Genomic DNA, 6644 nt, shown 5'->3' on the forward strand with positions numbered 1-6644 from the left:
ACTTCACGCCATCGTGTGTTCACCTTCAATTACGTTGACGCTGTATTGCTCTTGACTTGGGGGTTTTATTCCAACGAGAATTTGCGAATTTTGTTGTGTTGTTGTGCCGTGTTCCTCGTAAAGGTTAAAGGTATTGGTGAAAGTCGTACCGAGGCATTCTTGTTTCCCTTGTTGATCAAGTGCATGTTTGATCATGCGATACCCTCCTCATGCACCGCTTAATCATAAGCTACTGCCAACTGAGCCCGCCAGATAGCGTGACCCACAATCAGTCAATTGGTAATATTCTTTTTCTTATGCATTTCAAGGATGGCCAAGCATTTCTAAGACCAGTAAGCGGTGCTAGTTACGTGGCTTGACTGCTTATGTCCCCGGTCCACTCAACGGGTCCATGGGGGGAAAGGGGGAAGGGGATGGGTTCTCTGTTGGTCTAGGGGGAAAGGCCCGGTCCACGTGGCAGGGGATTTGCTCTCGGTCCACGGGGGCAGGGGCTAACCCTGCTGGCTGACAGGCTTGGAGGTATCTTACAGGTCGACGCGCCAGGCAGGAGTTTCATTTCCAGTTCACGAAGCAGAACTTGCCATTTTGGTGGACAATTTGCTAAAATGAGTGGTTTGGATTACTCATTTTCTTGGACTTTTGATGGCTGGGTCTGGGAGCTGCCCCGGTGGTTTATGGAGGGAATACTACCCCCTATTGGTTCATGGGTAGCGAGGTGCCCCACTGGGCTACCTCTCTGATTCACAAACAGGGGGTTACCTCGCTCGTTCACAAGCTAAGATAAGCTTCATTCGTGACATGCGGGTACAAGAAACTGCCCCAGTAAGAATAAGTTACCCCCCCACTCCTTCATAATACTCGTGCTACTGCCTTAGATCACAGGGTGGGGCCGCCCTATCGGAACTGAACGTGGAATTTGGCCAGAGGGTTCACAGGAAGGCCTTCGTCCATCTAAACTGAACATTCTGTACGATACGAACTGGCCTAACTAGGAGAGTCTACCCTGATTTCGCCAGAACCATTTTCTGTCATGAAATGAGAATCGAGATAGAAAATGGTCCAGAATCAGGCAAAGTTTCTGCAGAACACAAGAAACTGTCGTTCCCTTCGTCACATTTTGCGGTGGTAATACACACTCGGGTGGCCTTTTCAGGGAACCCTGAATCCTCTCTCTGTTGAGTCCAGCAGAACGACAATAGAGGCTGCGTTTTTCAGGACCATGTTTTGCTTTCGTTGAACCTACTGGTCCTCCTCAGCAGCTCTGTCTCTCGCTATTCGTTCCTGTCTGCCTTTTTTGGAGGCGAATGTTTACAGAGAAGGTTATGGCGCGCACTGCACATCAAATACCTCTTTGCTGACTCCATCTGGAGCCGAATCCTATAAGGTGCAGCAGAAAGAACAGTCATATCAGTCAACAAACGTCCACCATGGACCACCCCACACAGTTGCTTGTGATCAAGCAAGTCCATCCCCGTGTCTGAGTGCGTGCACACACAGTTTGGATTTCTTCATCAAACAATACAAGTCCTAAGTCATAGTACCACAAGAGGAACCAGCATCGCCTCCCTGCTTTTACCCATCACCCACCCATTAGCTTGCTCCTTGGCTGGGAGTTCTGTTTACCATGGCCTCTTGCCACAGCTTATCTATTTCTGCATCGTGTGTGTTTTGTTGTGCGAGGATCTGTTATCATTGCTTTATCCCGCAATGTTACGATAACTTTAGGATGCAGCTGGTCATCACTGTTCATCACGTATAGCTGTCAAGAGGTTTCCAAGTGGGTAATTGTTCACCTTAGTGGTACCTGTGTGGTACAGTCCTTATGGTTAATCACTCAGGCCAGTGACAGAAATATAGGAGACAGGAATACTGGGGTCAGGATGTACGGCAGGGTCCTACCTCACTATACGTAGGATGTGTGTAGGACACTGATGAGTACTGCCTCTAGCGTGTTGCTAGTTACAGAGAGTAACGCTGGAATACAGGCACTTCGCTGTATCATGGATGGGTTCCATTTTCCCACGAGAATAGATTTTTGAAACCCGACTCGTCATACACTCTGCGTTTGGTAAATACTAAGATTAATTCCCTTTAGCATTCCTCAGTATCTCTGAGCAACTCTGGCCTATATCTGACACAAATCACGTCATGGTTACAACAAATTACTGACACGAAGGTACGCAAGACTGGATATCTCTACGGGAACAAGTTGTCAACTTACAGCACATCTTCGCCCAGTAAGTCCTGGTAACAAAATACCATAAGAGTATAAAGGTAATGGAATACATGACTGGTCGACTGTTTCATGACAATATGGTAGATCTATCGCCCAGGAAATGCAGAAAATCTAATTCTAGATGAGTTAGTAAGAGACCACTGTACATTTTCTATGATGCGGTACGGTTCCCCACCACCCCTGCAGGCCTGGAGGGAGGTTGATGGGTCCCCAGGGTCAAGGGGTCACGAGTCCTGGGGAGCCTCAGAAACTCCTTCGTCCATGGGCGGTCAAATAACTTCACGCGCGCCATCTGTGTCCTCATCATACGGTCACCTGTACAGTGTACACGGGAATCCTAACATACGTGAGAGAGGCGTGGCTAACAACCTCGTAAGATGTACGTAGTTACGTTCTTGAACGACCAAACTACCTTGTCAGAGGTCCGTTCTGGATGTGTCACATCACGTCATCCATGCTTTTTAAGATCTTTTGATAGTCATCCATCAATTTAGCATATAAAACTAAGCTCGTGCTGCTCTCTCTCTCTCTCTCTCTCTCTCTCTCTCTCTCTCTCTCTCTCTCTCTCTCTCTCTGTACACAGCGGGACGAGAGAGAGAGAGAGAGAACAAAGCGGTTCTTCTCTCCTGCTCCTCTGGGATGACCGGCTCTTAGCTTTTATAACCAGGCGTCAGTACTACCTCTCACAGATGAAGTGCAGGAACCACTTTGCTCATACGACATAAATATCCCTCCTTCCTAAGTCACAACCTGGATCCCAGGTCATGTCTCATAAAACACACACACACAGTTATCCATCCTACACACGAGTACGGCTTTGTTTACATACAATTCATTCTGTGTTCGTCTGTTCTAAGGTAAACACTTTCTCGTCCATCATTATATAGTTTCAAGATCAGTTCTTCAAGCACATTTATGTTAGTTTCCGAGTCAAAATTCAGCAGACGAAATGGTTCGTTATGATGTCCCCTTCTGCCTTAGAACATAATCTGTGGAATGTTCTTTCTCCTTTTTTGTCTTCCACTCTTCACATAACCTTTCTTCCTTTCACCGTCTGGTCTACAAAACCCTGTGCAGCCATGATCAATACCTGCATATTCTTCTTTTCTATCCATTCCTCTCGACCAAGATGGCTTTGGAACTAGGGCACTTTACAGATACATACAGAGAGATAAATTACAGTGACAACAAGCATTACAGCAGATCATCTGTACGGTGAGGTTACTGATGTATCATGACGCCTGGGTTCCCAAGTTAGCCATACGTGGTCGATAGCATTTCTAATCCAATCGTGTGCACAAGGACCAGGATGTGACACGGTGAAGGAAGGTCAAGATACGAACATCATCAGACAGGAAGTAATGTGTAATCATATGTCACTCACTGTGTACGATCCGTGTGTCCTCAAAGTCTTCGGCCCTGGAATTGGTGTTTCTCAAGCCTGAACCAGGTTATGGTCACAACATTTGATTCCACCAAGTATGTCTTTCTGGTACTCACACAACAGCAAGCTGGCACAATAATGATCCTCTCGTATAACAACAAATCAAACCACAGAACACTAAATCTCATTAACGAGGCAGTTTGCCCCTTAACAGTTAAAATTACCATAACAACAGTTAAGGTAATTTGTCAGTTTCACTATCCCATGACTAAAGAATTACATATAAGCGACTCATCAACACTGTACATCTCTTAGGATTATCCACAACACAGGAACGAACTAATTGCAACACCTGGTACTGAACAACTAACCTTCTCTTCCGTTGCACTGAAATTGGCTTTCTGTTCCCCTTGTATATATAGTCCTCTGACCCCGTCATGTTGCCGCGTAGTGAAATTCACGAATCACTTCCTGGTGTGTCTCATTGCTAACATTCCCGTTGCCATATTTACCATCAAGTTCTTATGTGTACTACAAGTACATATAGCAGCTTATTTTACCTGGCAGGGGAGACCAAGTTCATTTATTTACTCAAAACAACCGTTGGATGAGTACCAATTAATTTCTTTCTCATTCACGCCAACATAATAAGGATGCGACACTCTACATAAAACAATGATAACCCTCCTTCAACACTAAGTCTGATGATCTACTTCTGAGGGACGTGGTCATAGCCCTTACGAACACCAAGAACATAATCCTGTCCACCTTGGATCGATCCCCGTATAGGAGGAGACATGGGGACGTGTTGTCCTCAGACACGTATTGGATTGCCCGCTGGTGGGGGGGTATGGGGGCCCATTGTCTCATGCTGTGACCTGACCCCACACCCTCCCCCCAATGCTCCTACAACCACAGAACAACCCACCTTACCTCTCATGCTCTCATAGTCTACATAATAATAATAATAATAATGATAATAATAATAATAATAATAATAACAACAATATCATACTAATGGTGACAGGGTAGATATGATAGATAATACCTTATTATGAAAAGATGCCTTGATTTACAGTGACCACAACAGGTAAACGGCATTGACGGTGAAATAGCACACTCATATTTACACTATTAACCATCCTGGCTACCAGGTTGACCCTAGTAAGCATCTTGGTTACCAGGCTGTCCGTAGTAAGCAACCTGGTTACCAGAACTGACCCCAGTAAGCGCCCTAGTTACCAGGCTGTCCCTCATTAGAATACCTCTCACTTCACATCTCATTACCAGACCTCACCTTCTATCACCTTACAACACACACAGTCAGCCTTGCTTCATGTAGGAATGGTTCACTTCGGTGTTGTCAGGTGATGAGAACATTAGAATCTCCATTCATCGACAGTTTGACAAATGTATAACTTCATTAACAAACTACGTTTGTACACTTATTCATCCTAATATCTCCAGGGGGTGTATATCGTCGTACGTCCTCAGGAAACAGTGATGCTCGTCAACACAAGAGGTCATTTGTGTACCATGTCTTTGCCCGGACGATAAATTTTTGGGGCGACGCGGCCTGGCGTTCTAATCCTAAACAGTGCACACCAGAAAACTGGTTTTCCAAGACGATATGAAAAACTGATTAAGTCAAAAAAAAAAAAAAATACGACGTGGATTCCAATAAGAACATTGATCGTCTTATAAATCATTCGGGATTACTGACAGATAAATAGTGGTAATAACTGGTCAATATCAGATACTACGTCACGGAAGGGCGAATATTTACCCAGTGTTAATCAGTCAACTGCTGACAGTAAGCAACTGTCAGTGGCTGATTACCAGGGTAATTCCAGCAGCCTAATGTAAGGACGAGACTCGATACATATTCTCCAGTAGGAGAGAATCATTAAAGTAAATTACATCCTTGCTGAATATACACTATTCTAACCCAAGAATTTCGACTTTAAGCTACGCAAGACCGGTCTGTTTATGCCTCGTGCATCTTAAACTACTGGCCTCCAACAGCGGAGAAAATCTGTGGATGACAGGCTTGTGGGCCACTCAATTGGCCGTTTAAGATTCCAGCCACAACCAACTGGCTAAATAGTTTAAGCAAAGACGCTAATCAGAAAGCTCACTACGTCTTCGCCATCGCCAGTATGAGACAGTAATTACACATCTTTCCTTAAGAAGGATCCCGCAACATTCCGGCCAATGTGGTAAATGTATGATTACGATTAATCAGCTCCAACTTGGCCAGCCTAGGTTTTATGCTTCATTTGCTGCCTTCGTGTGCAGATTTCGCTAATCTCTCGCTCCACTCAAGGTTCACTTGTATTGTTTTGCCTTACGGGAGTGGCAAAGGTATCGCCAGGGGATTATCTCACTGATACGTTCCTGTATCAATATCATGTTCCTAAATATTTGAAGCTGTCTGCTGATATCATACCAGATGTCATATTGGCTTGGATGGCGTTCCACGTCTCTTGCATTAAGCCTTTATCCCCCTTAATCATGGCTGGATGACTTTCTTTTCCCTTGACGCCCCCCTCTCACGTTATGAGCCGAGAGTAACGGGTCATAAAACCCCACCCTCCAGAATCTCATTTCGCCTTCGTACCCACCACGAATAACTGCAAAGCCATTATGTTCAGAGTTAAGCACATCTTCATGAAGAGAAAATGTGTCCGACTGGCTTCTAAAGATAAATATTTCTGGCTTAAAAAAATAGTTCAACCTTTCTTCCTTTTAACCGACCTCATCAATCTATAGCTAATAACTTAACTGTTTAATATGCTATTTTCAGTATCTCATTTTCCCCTTCTTCCTTCCCCTAACCTCAAGGTCTAACAGGAACTCTACCTGATACATACGAGTGGGCAGGCAAGGCGTTTGGTCTGGACAACATACCTTCTCATGGCTGTAGGAAGCAAGCCTCTGAAGTAGTTTTAATTAAGTAAAGACCTTTCTTTCACCTCATGATCCTCCATACATAATCTCCTACACACTACTTAAGTGTAATGT

The sequence above is a fragment of the Panulirus ornatus genome, chromosome 51 (genome assembly GCF_036320965.1).
Source record: "Panulirus ornatus isolate Po-2019 chromosome 51, ASM3632096v1, whole genome shotgun sequence".
Taxonomy (NCBI): Eukaryota; Metazoa; Arthropoda; class Malacostraca; order Decapoda; family Palinuridae; genus Panulirus; species Panulirus ornatus.